The sequence below is a fragment of the Geotrypetes seraphini genome, chromosome 9, assembly GCF_902459505.1.
Source record: "Geotrypetes seraphini chromosome 9, aGeoSer1.1, whole genome shotgun sequence".
In the NCBI taxonomy this organism is placed as follows: Eukaryota; Metazoa; Chordata; class Amphibia; order Gymnophiona; family Dermophiidae; genus Geotrypetes; species Geotrypetes seraphini.
The window spans coordinates 82003482-82020701 of NC_047092.1; the positions used below are offsets into that span (position 1 = coordinate 82003482).

The 17220-nt window shown below is 46.7% G+C and overlaps 1 protein-coding gene across 6 annotated transcripts in view; it reads left to right on the forward strand.

Moving 5' to 3' along the window:
• DENND11 (DENN domain containing 11) overlaps positions 1-17220 on the forward strand; it is a 256066-nt gene that overhangs the window by 45326 nt on the left and 193520 nt on the right. The window contains exon 2 of one of the 6 annotated variants that reach the window (XM_033958014.1): positions 10678-10828. The exons of the other annotated variants lie outside the window; for them this stretch is intronic. The gene's annotated coding sequence lies outside the window, so the exon portion shown is untranslated. The remainder of the gene's footprint in view (positions 1-10677; positions 10829-17220) is intronic. 6 annotated transcript variants of the gene reach the window in all.

The following is a 17220-nucleotide window of genomic DNA, read 5'->3' on the forward strand; positions in this document are numbered from 1 at the left end:
GAACTCCATGATGGCCTCGAGTTCTGAATTACAACTTCCACTTCACAACTTCCACCAGCCATCCCACCGACGTCAACTCTGACATCAGAGAGGAAGTTCCGGGCCAGCCAAACAGTGATTGGCTGGCCCAGAACTTCATTTCCAATGGTAAGGGATTTGAACCAAAAGAAGTACGAGAAGAGACTGGAAGACCTAAATATGTATACTCTGGAGGAGAGGAGGGACAGGAGAGATATGATACAGACATTTAAATTCTTAAAAGGTATTAATATAGAGCCAAATCTATTCCAGAGAAGAGAAAATGGTAAAAGTAGAGGGCATAATTTGAGGTTGCAGGGAGGAAGATTCAAGAGCAATGTTAGGAAATTATTTTTCACAACGAGGGTGGTAGATGCCTGGAATTACCCTCCCGAGTGAAGTGGTGAAGAGGAAAACGGTGATGGAATTCAAAAAGTGTGGGATACAAAATAGAGGATCTCTAAATTAGAAAACGAAGAATGTAAATTAAAGAAGGATATAAATTAAAGAACCAAGGCTGGTACTGGACAGACTTGCACGGTCTGTGTCCCATATGTGGTAATTTGGTGTAGGATGGGGTGAGGAAGGCATGAATGGGAATTCCACTAACTTGGAACATGAGGATGTTACTGGCCAGACTTATGGTAGATATCCTGCAAACAGGATGGTTGGATAGGCTGAAGAGAGCTTGGACAGAAACTTCAGCATTTGGAACTTAGGACAATACCAGGTGGACTTTACAGTCTATTTTCAAGAAATATCAAAGAAAAGACAAGTTAATTTAATCATTAATTTTTAATGTAAATAACTAATCGACAGACTGGATGGACCATTCAGGTCATTTACTATGTTACTATGCTTCCTTAGGTCTCTCAAGCTTATGCACATTCCTTTAAAGGAGTTTGCTCAAAAACCAAAAAAAAGCTACTGGAGCAATCTTTTTCTTATAAGGCAGCCTAATTTGGAATGCTTTTCCTAGTACTTGGCCAATTAGATTAAGAACATAAGAATTGCCGCTACTGGGTCAGACCAGTGGTCCATCATGTCCAGCAGTCCGCTCAGACGGCGGCCCTCTGGTCAAAGACCAGCGCCCTAACTGACACTAGCCCTACCAGCGTACGTCCTTGTTCAGCAGGAACTTGTCTAACTTTATCTTGAATCCCTGGAGGGTATGTTCCCCTATGACAGACTCCGGAAGAGCATTTTAGTTTTCTACCACTCTCTGGGTGAAGAACTTCCTTACGTTTGTACGAAATCTATCCCCTTTCAACTTTTGAGAATGCCCTCTCGTTCTCCCTACCTTAGAGAGGGTGAACAACCTGTCCTTAACTACTAAATCTATCCCCTTCAGTACCTTGGATGTTTCGATCATGTCCCCTCTCAATCGCCTCTGTTCGAGGGAGAAGAGGCCCAGTTTCTCTAATCTTTCGCTGTACGGCAGCTCCTCCAACCCCTTAACCATCTTAGTTGTTCTTCTCTGGACTCTTTCAAGTAGTACCGTGTCCTTCTTCATGTATGGCGACCAGTGCTGGACGCAGTACTCCAGGTGAGGGCGCACCATGGCCAGGTACAGCGGCATGATAACCTTCTCCTATCTGTTTGTGATCCCCTTCTTTATTATTCCTAGCATTCTGTTTGCCCTTATTTTGTATTTAGGGAATTTGAAAACTTTTGTATAATTCTTTTGATGCTGTTTCTTATTTTTCTACTGAGATCACACACTTCTGTTTGCTATTTTGATTGCATTCTTTTCTGTAAACCATGTTGGGACTTTTCTAAGGGAAGAAGTGGGATATAAGACTGATGAATAGAAAAGAACAGAATCCAAATCCAGAAGGATTAAGACTAATATATACTCAAGAGGGTCCAGAGAAGAGCAACAAGGATGATAAAAGACATGGAAAACCTTTCATATGCTGAAAGGCTGGAGAGGCTGGGGCTCTTTTCCCTGGAGAAGCGGAGACTTAGAGGGAACATGATAGAAACGTATAAGATCATGAAGGGGATAGAGAAGGTAGAGAGGGATAGATTCTTCAGACTAGCGGGGGCAATAAAAACAAGAGGGTATTTAAAAAAACTGAAAGGTGACAGATTCAGAATAAATGCTAGGAAGTTCTTCTTCACTCAAAGGGTGGTGGATACCTGGAATGTGCGAGGAGGTGGTAAGACAGAGTATGATATTGGGTTTCAAAAAGGTATTAGATGATTTCCTGAAGGAAAAGGGGATTGAAGGGTATGGTTAGATGGTTACTATACAGCAGGGGTGCCCAACATGTCGATCGCGATCGACCGGTAGCTCAGGAAGGCAACGTGAGTCGATCACAGAGCCCATCCCGGGCTCCGTGATAGACTCGTGTTGCCGTCCCGATCTACCGGGCCTATCAGCCTTCCTCTCCCCGACGTCAAAGACGCCGACACCGGGCATTAGGCTGTTTTTGTCATTTTGGGGGGGGGGAGGAGCTTGGCAGTGGCAGCAGCAGCCTGAAAAAGAAATCATCCTGGCCGGGGTCGGTGTCATGCTCCGGAGCTTCTACAGCCTTCCTATCTCCCTCTCTCTCCCTTCTACCTGCTTCCGGCCACACACCCTGCTTCGCGGCTCTCTTAGGCAACTCAGCAGCAGCGATTGACACAAGCTTCTGACGTCGGGGCCTACCCTCTGCGAGTCCCGCTTGTTTCAACTTCCTTTTTCCACAAAGGCGGGACTCGTAGAGGGAAGGCCTCGATGTCGGCAGCCTGTCTTGATCACCGCTGCTGACGAGTTGTTGAAGAGAGCCCCAGGGGGTGTTGCCGGGTGCAGGTAGAAGGGAGAGAGTCAGATGCAGGACTCGTGGGTGAGGGAGGGAAAGAGAGAGAGAAAGAGAGAGGGGAGGGAAACAAAAGGAAATATTTCATACTGGGCTGGGCCTGAGTGGAGGGAGGGTGGAAAGATTATTGGTACAGGGTGCAGTAACAAAGGAAAAGGGGGGAAAGCAGAAAATGGAGATAGTGACACAAAGAAGAGAAAGGGTAACCAGGACCTACTGAATAAGGATAGAGATACAGAGGGGACATGAAGAGGAGGTGAAATAATGCTGAAAAAGTGTGTGGAGGGGGGAGATAAAGACATTGAAAGGGCAAATGGTGAACATGGGGTAAAGACAAGGACAGAGACAAATGAAGATTCTGAAAAAGTGGTGAAATAGGGATATAGGTGAGATGGACACAAAGAAGGGTGATGCTAGAAAATAGGTGGAATGGTAATTCTGACAGACACAGAAGGGAAATGCTGGATCAAGGAGAGATGGGGCTCAGGCTGGATGGAATGAGGAGAAATGCCTTGTTGGCCCGGAACTTCCTCTCCTACGTCAGGAATGCTGGTCAGCGCGACACTTCTGCAGGGAAAGCTTGGGACGGCGGTGGCTTGGGGGCTGTTCCCCGATGGCGGTGGCAGCAAACCGAGTGGCTTGGGGGAGGACAAGGAAAAAGAAAGAAAGGGGGCAGACAGGGAGGCAGAAAGAAGGGAGAACATGGAGACAGAAAGAAGGGGGAACAGGGAGACAGAAAGAAAAAGTTGGGGGAGAGAATGAGGTCTGGAGGAGAGGAAACATACAGGAGGCTGGAAGAAAGATTGGATGCACAGTGAGAAGAAGAAAGTGCAACCAGAGACTCATGAAATCACCAAACAGCAAAGGTAGGAAAATTGATTTTATTTTCAATTTAGTGATCAAAATGTATCCGTTTTGAGAATTTATATCTGCTGTCTATATTTTGCACTATGGCCCCCTTTTACTAAACCAGATTTTAGCGCAGGCAGCCTATGAGCATCGAGAGCAATGCGGGGCAGTCTGCACTAAAAAACGCTATTGTGGTTTAGTAAAACGGGAAGGGGTATATTTGTCTATTTTTATATAGTTGTTACTGAGGTGACATTGCATATTTTAAAGTCATCTGCCTTGACCTCTGAAAAAACCTCGAATATAAGTGATAATTAACATTTTCTTTGCGTACAGTGTGCTTTGTGTTTTTAAAAATTTTATTGTTGGTAGATCATTTTGACTTGGTCATTTTAAAAGTAGCTCGCAAGCCAAAAATGTGTGGGCACCCCTGCATTAGACCATTCTTCTAACTTTTGCAGATCCTTTTTCATGTTTTCCACTCCTTCCGGGAAGTGACTGGAGATAAAACCACTGGCTCCTCTGTAAATAATTCTGGCAGTTAAGTCTGGACTATAGCAAGGACTGTAGGTACAATTTTATTATATTGCCTAGAGGCCAACAGGGGTATAGTAAAGGGTGGTCCTGGGTAGGCCTGGGCCCGTTCACTTTCACCCTAAGCCCACCCCAGCAGTGGCTAGCCTTGGCCTGATTGGTAAACATAAAACCAACCACTTTTGCTGGATTTTAGCTGACCACCAAACAGCATTCTCTCCCAATTTGTTGCTGCTGTCATGGCATTCATCTGGCTGGCCTGATCCTTAAAAGGTAGCGCAGTACCTCCCAGCCACATCGTGCTAATGGCTCTGTAGCGTCCTGCCCTCACAGGAAGTTGTCGCTTCCCACTATGACCCTGATTTCCTGTGAGGGCATGATGCTACAGGGCTGTCAGCACCACACGGCTGGGAGGTCCTGCATTTCATTTTTGGGTGATCTGGTGGGAGTTTCAGGGGAAGGAACAACTTTGAGGTACGGGAAGATGTTGAAGAGAGCTCCAGGGAACAAAAAGAGGGAATAAGGCTATAGAGGAAGCAAAAGAGAGAGAAATAAAGAGGATAAGCTGTATTGGGGGTAGGTGCTCGAGGGAAGGCATGAAAAAGAATTTCCTAACATTACCCTAAGTCTGCCACCCCACAACCTCAATTCATGCCCTCTAGTTTTACCATTTTCCTTTCTCTGGAAAAGATACCTTTCAAGTATTTAAATGTTTGTTATCATATCTCCCCTGTCCATTCTCTCCTCTAGAGCAGTGGTTCCCAACCCTATCCTGGAGGACCACCAGGCCAATCGGGTTTTCAGGCTAGCCCTAATGAATATGCATGGAGCAGATTTGCATGCCTCTCACTTCCATTATATGCAAATCTCTCTCATGCATATTCATTAGGGCTAGCCTGAAAACCCGATTGGCCTGGTGGTCCTCCAGGACAGGGTTGGGAACCACTGCTCTAGAGTATACATATTCAGGTCTTCTAATCTCTTCTTGTATGTCTTTTTGGCGCAAGTCCTAAACCATTTTCGTCGCTTTTCTCTGGACTACTTCCTTAGCCAAATATGGCCTCTAAAAGTGAACACAGTATTCCAGGTGGGGCCTCACCAACAATCTGTAGTTCACCACTTTGGGTCCTAAATTCTGCTCATCAAGTTTATTCAAGTGCTTACTATGAGGGACCGTGTCCAAGACTGCTGAAATCTAAGTAAATTACATCTAGTGCACAACCTCTATCCGGTTCTCTGGTCACCCAGTCAAATTCAGTCAGGTTTGTTTAATGTGACCATTTATTTTTTTCATCAAAACAGGACATCTATTAATATTCAGTCCTGCCCCCAATCCCACCCTAGCCCCGCCCCCAGCCCCGCCCTAACCCCACCCCAATTTCTTCCATTCATTTTCATGTACACACAATATCTTATTAATTCATAATGGTAAACATAAAATATTTTTTAAAAAACGCACTGTACACAGAGAAAATGTTAATTTCTCATTTACGAGTTTCAGGGTTTTTTCAAAGATGTCAAGTAGCTATAGAAAAATAGACAAATATAGTGCAAAATATAGACAGCAGATATAAATTCTCAAAACAGACACATTTTGATCACTAAATCTAATATAATAAAATGATAGGCCGCGCATGCGCACTAAAAAAACATGTTCCCTGATTCTTCGCAAAAATACGAGTGCGCATGCGCGCCCCTGGCGCGTCGGAGGGGACGGGGTATCGAAGCCGAGCGAGCTGCGGAAGTGGTGGTGGTGGCCGGCCTCAGATATGAGTTTGATATTAGGATGGTGGGATGTGGAGGCCTGAGAGCGACCGTGCGCGCACAGGGAGGAGACGGGGAGAGATGCGCTGGACTGGCAGGGGGTTGGAGAAGCGGAAGAGGGAGATACAAACTGAAGAAAAAGGAGGCGGGACTGGCGGCCTAACGCACGGCACGCATAGACGGCGGGGACCGGAGCACCACCCCGATTGGCTCCTCCAGGCCGATGATGCACACAGGGCTTAGACGGCTGACCGAAGCACCGGATCTGACGCTGCAAAAACGGCGGATCCCCCGCTACGCCAGTGGGACAGGACTGCAAGCGCCAGGAGAGAGGGGGGAGGCGGCGAGCGTCTACGCCGTGGGCCACAATCTCAGGGTTGCCATGGAAATAGAGGGGATCAGGAAATAAACAGAGATTTAAAAAAACAAACAAACAACAGTGGACAAGGACAGAGACACACAGACACTCACAGAAGGACAGGGGGCTAAAGAGACAGAATGAAAAAATTACAAAACACAGAGGACAAGGAGAGAGAGACACACAGACACGCACAGAAGGACAGGGGGCTAAAGAGACAGATTGAAAAAAATAACAAAACACTAAGGACAGAGAGAGACACAGGAAACAAATGACAAACAATAGCCAAGGAGATAGATGGGAAAAAAAAGGCACACATACAGTAGCCAATTAAAAAGACAGAGAGACAGTAAAAAAAACCCCAACCATACAGTGGCCATGTCAACCGTGCCTCAGAGCGGCCTGCGAGGTTCGTTACAGCCGGTAGGCTGTTTTAAAGAAGAGGAGCCGCATGCTGGACAGGGGGAGCAGGGAAGAGGGTCAGGGGAGAAAGTAAGGAGTGCTGCTTGCCAGGGGGAGCAGGGAAGAGGGTCAGGGGAGCAGGGAAGAGGAACAGGGGAGCAGGTAAGAAGTGCTGCTGGACAGGGGGAGCAGGGAAGAGGGACAGAGGGAGCAGGTAAGGAGTGCTGCTGGACAGGGGGAGGTAAAAGGAAGGGAGAAGGCCTACTGCTGGACAGGTGGAACAGGCAAGGGGTGATGGTTGACAGCCGAGGAAAGAGAGAGACAGAAAGCGGCCAAGGGGAAAGAGAGAAAGAAAGACACACACATACATACATCTATTCTAGTACCCGTTAATGTAACGGGCTTAAAGACTAGTTAATAATAAAATCATTTTTCCTACCTTTGTTGTCTGGTGATTTAATGAGTCTCTGGTTGCACTTCCGTCTGACTGTGCATCCAATCTTTCTTTCTTTTGCATCCAACATTTCTTTCACAATCCAGCCCCATCCCCTTTAGGTCCAGGTCTCTCTCTCTTTTCCCTCTGTTACCCTCCCCAGATTTAGTGTCAGTTCTCCTTTCTACCTTTGTTCCAGGTCTCCCTCTCTCCCCCTCTGTCTGAACCTCCCATAGTCCTGCATCTGCCTCCTGTCTTTCCCCTTTCGTCCAAGCCTTTTTCTCTGTAGCCTTTCTAATGTGCTTACAATCCCCCCTCCTTTCTCTGCCTCTTTCTCTCCTTCTTTCCTTCCTCCCTCCTTCCCTCCCAGCAGATTTTAGCATATCTCTCTCCTCCTTTTTCCCCCTCAGATCTAGTATCTGTTTCCTTCCTCTTTTCCTCTTCCCAGGTCTGGTATCTGTCTCCTCTTCTTCCCCCCTGCTCTAGCATATCTCTCTCCGCTCCCTTCCTCCTATTCTTCCCTGGTCTTCCTTATCAATTTTTTTTCTGCCTCTGTCTAAATTCTTTTTTACTATTCAGTCCTCAATTTCGCTCTTTCACTGTGTCTACCTATAGCTTGCCACCTCTTTCCCTCACCCCTGCCAGTAATTAACTCTATTCTCTTCCCTCAATCCTGCATGTGCCCTTTTTTCTTTCTCCTTCCCACTTCCTTCCAGCGTCTGCTCCCCCTGTCCCTCACACTGCCATTCAGCGGCTGTCCCTCCTTTCCCCAACACTTCCATTCAGTGTCTGTTTCCCTCTCTCTACCCCTTCCATCTACTGTTCACTCTCTGTCTCGCCCCTTCCATTCACTGCCCTCTCTGCTCTTTCCATCCAGTGTCCACTTTCTCTCTCTCTCTTCCATATGGCATCTTCCCTCTTTCTATGCTCCTTCCATAAACTATCTATCCTGTGCCTCTTCTCTCCTTTGTACATGATTGATTTTTTTTCTCTGTCACCACTCCCTCCCTTATGCTCTGGCATCTCTCTCTTCTCCTTTCTTTCCTTCCCACCCCATGGTCTGGCATCATCCCTTCCCTGATTCCCTAGCATCTATCTCCTTTCCTTTCATCTCTCCCTCCCCCTCCATGCTCTGACATCTCCTCCTTCCTTTCCCCCTTCCTTTTCCCTTGGTCTGGCATACCTTCCTCCTTCCCTCCATGCCCTGGCATCTCTTCTTCCCTCCAAGCCCTGGCATCTCCTTTCATTCCCTCCCTCATCTTCCTTCTCCCTCCAGTTGGGTACAGCAACACTCTCCCCAATTCTCTCCCCCTCTGCTCCCTTTCCTCCTTCTGTCACCCAAGGCCTGGTGTCCTGAACTTCATCGGGCAGCAGCAGCATTCACAATTCACTGCTGTTGCCGGCTTCAGGCCTTCCTCTCTTCATGAAAACAGGAAGTAGGCAGGACCCGGCAGAGAGGAAGGCCTGAAGCTGGCAACAGCTGCGGATTGTAAACGCTGCTGCTGCCCGAAGAAGGTAATGGTGCCAAGGCCTTGGAGCACCCAAGGCAGACAGCTCCCCCTCCCAGATGAACCCCTGCTGACCCTCCTATCTCTCCCTCCCATGCGAACCCTGCCGACCCTCCCAGCAAGATGACCGAGCAACAAACCTCCCTCCATCAGTATTGGCAGCCGCAGCATGCTAAACAGGCTGCTTCGCGGCTTTCTCCTGCCGGTGAGTCCCTTTTCTGTGTCACTGATGACATCATCAGTGATGCGGCAGAGGGACTCATCGGGAGGAGAAAGCCGTGAAGCAGCCTGTTTAGCGTGCTGCGGCTGCTAACGCTGCTGGAGGGAGGTTTGTTGTTCCGTCATCTCGCTGGCAGGGTCGGCAGGGTTCACATGAGAGGGAGAGATAGGAGGGTCAGCGGGGCCCGAGCGATGATGCTGCCGAATCCAGGCTGGGATCCCCTGTCCCGTTGTCCCCACTCACAACTTTGGAACGCCCTCTCTGAAAACGTGACATTTCTGTGTCCCGAAGCTGTGAGTGGGGACAACGGGACAGGGGATCTGAAAAAGGGACGGTCCCGTTCAAAACGGGATGTATGATCATCTTAGGTTTGTTTGACATGATTTACCTTTAGTAAAGCCATGTTGCCTCGGGTCTTGTAACCCATTGGATTCTAGAAAATTTACTATTCTTTCCTTCAGCAACAATTCCATTATTTTTCCAACAACTGAAGTGAGGCTTACTGTCCTATAGTTTCCCCACTTCATCTTTGTGACCACTTTTTTTGTGAAGAGGGATCACATCTGCTCTTTTCCAATCCTGTGGAACTTCTGTCTCTAAGGAGTAATTGAATAAATCTTTTAGATATATCCTGAGATGGATGCTGTCTGGTCCCATGGCCTTGTCCATCTTCAATTTTTCAAGTTGTTTATGGACACTTTCTTGTGTATTTTTGCCAGCCAATGTGGTTCTTCGCCAGAAACTTCTTCTGTGAACACAGAGCTGAAGTATTTAGCAAGTTAGCCTTTTCCTTATCAGTTTCCACGTAGCAGTTTGAAGCTTCTTTCAGTTTCATAGTTCTTTTTTTTGCCTTCCTCCTTTCACTAATATACCTTTAAAAATTTTTGTCACCCTTTATTTTTACATTTCTTTATTCATTTTAAAGCCATAAGTAAGTGCAAAATATAATACAATCCTATAACTCTATAAAAGCACTTAAATACTTAAATTCTACCTCACAACTCATAGGACAGCTAGTTCAATTCATTGGTGTTTCTTGCTGTTCCAAAAATTATTTCAGCTTTTCCCTTTTTTACATTTCTAGCCATTTGCTCTTCTGCTTGCTCTTTCGCCAGATGTATCTCTCTCTCTTGGCTTCTTTCAATTTCATCTGGTATTCTATTCTGTGCTTCTCTTCTTGAGTGTTTTTGTATTTCACAAACGCCAACTATTTTTTGTTTATTATCGCCATCACTTCTTTGGAAAATCATATCGATTTCCTTTTACTCTTGCTTTTGTTTATTTTCCTTACAAAAAGGTTGGTGGCCAATTGTATTGCTCCTTTCCGCTTCTCTTATATTTTCCCATCCTATCAGAAGAAGAAGAAATCCCCACCGGCAGCTACTCCGCATGTAGCTGAAGCACAGAGCAACAAGCTCCCAGCCAGTCATAATGTCCCCCTGTATCCGGGTTCACATGCAGGAAACCAAGCAGGAGTGCACCCGCAATTACTCCAGGCTGTTTACTTGTAACGGTCCAAACAAGTCTTTACCTATAAACAAGGATTTAACTCGTTCAAATAACTGAGTGCAATATGGGGCCAGCAGACGTCGTTGTCGCTGAAAAAGAAGCTGCTTCTGTCCTTTATATTCCAAAGTCCTTCGCTGCTGGTAGTAAGCCATTAATGAAGCTTTTTCAGCATAATTAAACATATGAGTGATAACCGGCCGAGCCCTTGCATTGGCCTCTCGTATGGATCCAACATGATGTACTCGCTCCACTTTGAGACATGTTCCCTCCATTTCCAGGCCCAGCTCTTTCGGCAGCCATGATTCCACAAGGTCCCAGAGCTCTGGGAGACCGATAATCCTGATGTTATTTCTACGACCCCGTTTCTCCTGATCATCTACACGATCTACCAAAACCTGCACTTGCTTTTCCAGAGATGCTACTTTCGTGGTAAGAACTTCAGTCAGGTCTTCCTATCTAGAGATATGCTCCTCTGCCTGCTGTATATGCACTGCTTGCCCTGCCACGCTTTCTTTTAACTCATTCAGAGCGGCATGCACTTTTGATAGTTTATTGTAGAGGATGTCAGCTAGGCTAGGGTGCGAGTTATTTCTTTAATAGCCACATCTTGCAGCTGAACCACTGGCAGGTGTGCGTCCATCAAGGCCGGTGGGTTAGGAGACACCATCTTGCCAGCGAGAGCACTGCTACAAGGTTTGGCAGGCCCTGGGGTTTTAGCAGGCATACCACCACGCCAGAGGCAGACAAACGTTCGCTGAGCCCCTCCCAATTATTAGTAGACTCCCGAGAATCAAATTGGTGGGATATAGTAGCAGATTTAATCATGGATGTTGGGGTTAGACGGCTCTGAGTGTCCGCTCAGGTTGCTGCCATCACATGACCCCAAAAACCCACATTTCTGAAATTAGAAGCTCAAATAGTGCATTGATCGACTTTGGCGCCATTTTGTGTGGAGAGCATCATGCTTGGGCCTCTTCCGCTTGGCAGAGGAGAGGATTAAAGATCAGGTTTATTAGCTTTAGTTGATGACATTTAGTAAGCGTGATCATTTGCTGTTCAATATATCAGTTGTGGATCTGTAGGGTTGTTGATTTATCAATATGAAGCGCCATCCTCGGAGAGAGCTCAGACAGTGCATCTGATTGCCATGTTTGTCAAGCCACACCCCCAATAGCCACCTCTACTGACCCAAAAAAACTGACAGGTCTGCCTATTTTTATATGAGCACAGAGAGTGTGTGTGCATGTGTATATGGCCCATAAAAAAAATGCCATGCCAGCCCTCCCTGACCCCTCCCAAAACCCATCCTGGAATCAGAATGGAGGCAGGAGGGATGCCCACTTCCTCCTGCCACCGGATGCCTCCTGAACCTCCCCCATACCTGGAAATTAGGTTGACATCAGGAGGGATGCACAGTCCCTCCTGCTTCTCCAAAATAGTGGGCCTTCCCCTTCCTGGTGAATACTGGGATGTATGGGGAGGGGCCTAAGGCCCTGATTGGCTCTGACACCTAAGGCCTCTCTCCTTATATCCCAGGAAGCACAGGGAAGGGGAGGCCTGACATTTTGGAGTGACAGACCTGATGAGCAGGAGGACTGGACATCCATGAGCAGGAGGACTGGACATCCTTTATGCTGACAACCTAATTTCCAGGTATGGGGGAAACTCGGGGTGGTGGCAGGAGGGAATGGCCATCCCTCCTGCTGATTTTGGCTGGTGTGGGGAGAGGGGGGGTTGCAGTGGCAGGAAGGAGTGAACATACGGGGTGGATCATCATGGAGGGCTGTTATCGGTGGAGCGGGGGGCGGCACGTTATTTGTTTTTTAATGAGGCAGATATTGTGCATATGTAGCACATGCACAACATCTGTGCCATTTAAAAAAGAAAAAAGCCCCAACAACTGATTAACAGGAGAGTGCTTTGGGCTTCCCCTGCCGCTCAGGTGTTCGGGCTTCCCTAATCTGGCTCTATGCATGTGATGAAGTCGCTCTTAGAGTGACTGTTTAGACGGGATTACGGCAAACCTCCATCCAAATCGTTTGCATGGTAACTTGTTGGAATATTGATTGCTGTTCCACAATCGGCCCAAAAAATCGGCCAACAGTGACTTGCATGGTCTTAGCTATCGTGTTTAGTGAGACAGATCTGTGGCTGACAGAACTGAAGACAACATCAGTGACCTGTGACTTTCCTTCCCCAAACAGTCTTCAAAAGTCTTTCTCCTGTCAGATAATAAGGTCTTGTCCCAGTCAGACCTCAGAACAGGACTCAAGTATTCAGCAAAAAGAAGTTTGGCTTACCTTAGCCCAGCTGAATGTCTAGATCAGGGGTGCCCACACTTTTTTGACTCGCGAGCTACTTTTAAAATGACCAAGTCAAAATGATCTACCAACAATAAAATTTTTAAAAAACACAACGCACACTGTACGCATAGAATTGTTAATTATCATTCCTATTCCGGGGTTTTTTCAAAGAGGTCAAAGCAGATGACTCTATTCACTGTCACCTCAGTAACAATCATACAAAAATAGACAAATACCCACCCCCTCCCTTTTTACTAAACCACAATAGCATTTTTTAGCGCAGGGAGCTGCGCTGAATGCCCAGCGCTGCTCTGGACGCTCATAGGCTCCCTGCGCTAAAAACCACTATTGTGGTTTAGTAAAAGGGGACCATATTGTAAAATATAGACAGCAGATATAAATTCAGACACATTTTGATCACTAAATTTAAAATAAAATAATTTTTCCTACCTTGTCTGGTGATTTCATGAGTCTCTGGTTGCACTTTCTTCTTCTGACTGTGCATCCAATCTTTCTTTCAGCCTGTATGCTTCCTCTCCTCCACACCTCATTCCCTCCCCCAACTTTTTCTTCCTCTCTCCCTGACCTTTCTTTCTTTCTCTCTTCATGCCCCCTTTCTTTTTTTCCTGTTTCTCTTCTTTCCTTCTATCTCCCTGCCTGCCCCCTTTCTTTCTTTCTCCCTGCCCTTCCCCAAGCCACTGCCATTGCCGCTGCCATCGGGGAACAGGACCCAAATGCCACTAATGGCCACAAACACGCCCCAAAGCCGCCGCCGCTGCCGCCCCATGCTCTCTTTGCTTCGGGTGATCAATCTTCTTCTCCCTGACGTCAATTCTGCCGTCGGAGAGTAAGTTCCGCCCAGCCAGGCAGTGATTGGCTGGCCCGAACTTCCTCTCCGACGGCAGAATTGACGTCGGGGAGAGGAAGATTGATCAGCCCGATAGATCGCCAAGGCAAAGGGAGTCCTGGATGATCGACTCACTTTGCCTTGGCGAGCTACCGGTCGATCGCGATCGACCTATTGGGCACCCCTGGTCTAGATGTTGTAGTCATAGTAGTAGATGACGGCAGATAAAGACCCGAATGGTCCATCCAGTCTGCCCAACCTAATTCAATTTAAATTTTTTTTCTTCTTAGCTATTTCTGGGCAAGAATCCAAAGCTTTACTGTGCTTGGGTTCCAACTGCCGAAATCTCTGTTAAGACTTACTTCAGCCCATCTACACCCTCCCAGCCATTGAAGCCCTCCCCAGCACATACTCCACCAAACGGCCATACACAGACACAGACCGTGCAAGTCTGCCCAGTACTGGCTTAGTTCAATATTTAATATTATTTTCTGATTCTAAATCTTCTGTGTTCATCCCACGCTTCTTTGAACTCAGTCACAGTTTTACTCTCCACCACCTCTCTCGGGAGCGCATTCCAGGCATCCACTACCTTCTCTGTAAAGTAGAATTTCCTAACATTGCCCCTGAATCTACCACCCCTCAACCTCAAATTATGTCCTCTGGTTTTACCATTTTCCTTTCTCTGGAAAAGATTTTGTTCTACATTAATACCCTTTAAGTATTTGAACGTCTGAATCATATCTCCCCTGTCTCTCCTTTCCTCTAGGGTATACATATTCAGGGCTTCCAGTCTCTCCTCATACGTCTTCTGGCGCAAGCCTCCTATCATTTTCGTCGCCCTCCTCTGGACCGCCTCAAGTCTTCTTACATCTTTCGCCAGATACGGTCTCCAAAGCTGAACACAATACTCCAAATGGGGCCTTACCAATGACCTGTACAGGGGCATCAACACCTTCTTCCTTCTACTGACTACGCCTCTCTTTATAAAGTCAAGGCATGTACTGGGGGATCACTTTTTCCTTCCCTTCCTTGGGTCTCCTTAATCCGGCTCCGGCCCTGCCTTTTATATTTCTGTCAGCTGCTTTCCTGATTCCACCCCTCCTTCCCCCTAGGGAGACACTGTGTAGATTAAAGTGGCTCTGAGACTGTGAAGGAGTATCCAGCAGGGAGAGTGGTAGTGTCCTATAGATTTCTTGCAATCCTTTTTACTAAAGAACCTGAAGTAGTTAACATGCAAAATAGACTATGAAGTTGTCACACGAACATAATGGCATGACAACATGCACGCATTTGCAGGTTAACTGCATGCTATGTTAAGAGGTGAGAAATGGATGGATTATGGGCATGGACTCCACTTAGCAGTTAGGGCACAATACTTACCATATACTGTTACTAAGTGCAGTTAGTGTATATGCACTTACTATGCCACCTCAAGATGATAAAAACATCTGCACTAATTGCAAACTTTTTAAATGTGTGATAATGAATATAATAACTGTATGATCTATTTAAGTATTAGTTATCCAAAGCAGTATAATTTTGGATGGGTTTTTTTGTGTTTTGTTTTGTGTCTTTTTATTGTGTATGTATTTATTTGTACCCCGCTTAGAACTGTGGGATAATGCGGGCAATAAATATTTTAAATAAATAAATTTCAGTACAAAGGCCACACTGGGGATAATTTACTTTCAATGTTTTAACTAAGCTCCCTTCACTGATGATCTTGAGTTTGTGAATGTAGGAAAAGGCAAAAACATTTGGCAAAATGGCGTTATGTATTTTTCAAATGATATCTCTGTTTACAGCCTTCGTTCTTTTGAGAGCAAATGATAGTGTCATTGTGTAGTAAAGAAAAGCTATAGTACCAGAATTACTAAATTTCAGGATGCTTAGGATGCTAGCGTTAATAAAATTGCATGGTGTCCAGCTTCTATGTGTAGTCCAGTAATTGTTGCCCATTTTAAGTGTATTTTTGTTAAAATATTTGTTATACTACCTTTTAAAAAAAAAAATAAAAAATCAAAGCAGTTCACAAAATATATAAGTAAACAAAAACAAATTATATCAAATTGGCTTTAAACATATTACATAATAAAACATACAAATGACATGGCATCCTCCCTTCTTTCTGTTCATTAGCTCACACCTAGTTACCCAGCAACTAGATAAAGTTTTCAAACCCAATTTGAACTACTGTATTTTTCGCTCCATAAGACACACCTGACCATAAGATGCACCCAAGAATAAGAGGAGGAAAACAAGAGAAAAACCATTCTGAACCAAATTCTCCCTGCCAGGCTCTGCACCCAACCCCACACTCCTTGCTAGGGTCTGCACCCTGTCCCCCTCCCTGCTAGGCTCTGTACCCTGTCCCCCCTCTGGTGGTCTAGTGCTAGGCCGGGACAGGGCAGGCAGGCCCAGTGGTCTAGTGGCAGTCAGACAGGCCTAGTGGCAGTCAGGCAGTCCTAGCGGCCTAGTGATAGGCAGGCCTAGAAGCCTAGTGACAGGCAGGCAGGCCTAGTGGCAGGGCAGGCAAGCCCCCCCCCCCCCGACAGGGCCCCCCCTTACCTTAACTCCTCTGGCGGTACAGCGTTGTAGGGCAGGAGCTTTCAGCCTCCTACCCTTCTCTCCTGCTTTCTCTCCCCGAGCGGCAGCAGCAGAGCGGCAAGCAGGCAGGTGCGAGTTTCTCGCTTCCTGCCTTGTCCCGTGCCGCTCTGTGAATGGCTGTCCCAGTTCTCTATCTGCCTGTATGCTTTCCTTCCTGATCTCTCTCTCTCCCCTCCCTCTCTGATGTTGTCCTCCTACTTGTTCTCCTTCTGCTCTCTGATGTGCTCCTTCTTGCTGCCCCTCTTATCTCTGATATTCTTTTTACTACTACTTATCATTTCTACAGTGCTGCTAGATGTATGCAGCGCTGTACATTTAAAAAAAAATGCAAAAGACAGTCGCTGCTCAGTAGAGCTTTCAAACTAATCAACGGACAAACAGGACAAGTAAGGGGTTAGGTAGTTTCTCAATCAGGCAAACTGCCTTCTCCTCTCCCTCTATAATGCTCTCCCTATGCCTTCCTTTTCTTTTCTGTTCTCCTCCTCCTTCACCATCCCCTCCTCTTTGTTCTCTCTCTCTCTTTCTCTCTCTACTTCTCTCCTCCTCCTCCTCCTGCCTTGTCTCTCCTCTCCCTCTCTTCTCTGATTCTCTCCTCCTTCTTCCTTGCCTCTCCTCCACCCTCTGATGCTCGCCTCTCCTGACTCCCCTTCTGGTTCTGCCCAACGCATGGTCGGCACCCATTGGCTGCTCCATGCGAGATCTGCCAGCGGCCAGATCCAATGGGAAGCCGCCATCTGTTGGAGGCTCGAGTTGGGGGTCAGCGCCAGGAGCTGCACAGTGCTCTTAAAGGCTGGTGCTTCCACGTAGAAAGAATCCCGCTCCTCTTTCAAAACCGCCACGCTTCGGCCCAGAGCCCCTGGCCAAGGCAATGGCGCTGTCGTTGACTGACAGCTCGTCCCTGCAGCATAAAGTGGTTAGTTGTGGCCGCACTGGTGGCAGCGGGACGTGCGGAGCCGGCCCAGTATTTTAAGAAGAAGTTTGAGGATGGAGGTAAGGAGGCAGAGTCACATTGTGTGCACGAGCTCGCTTACAGAGTGGCGCGGACAAGGCAAGAAGCGAGA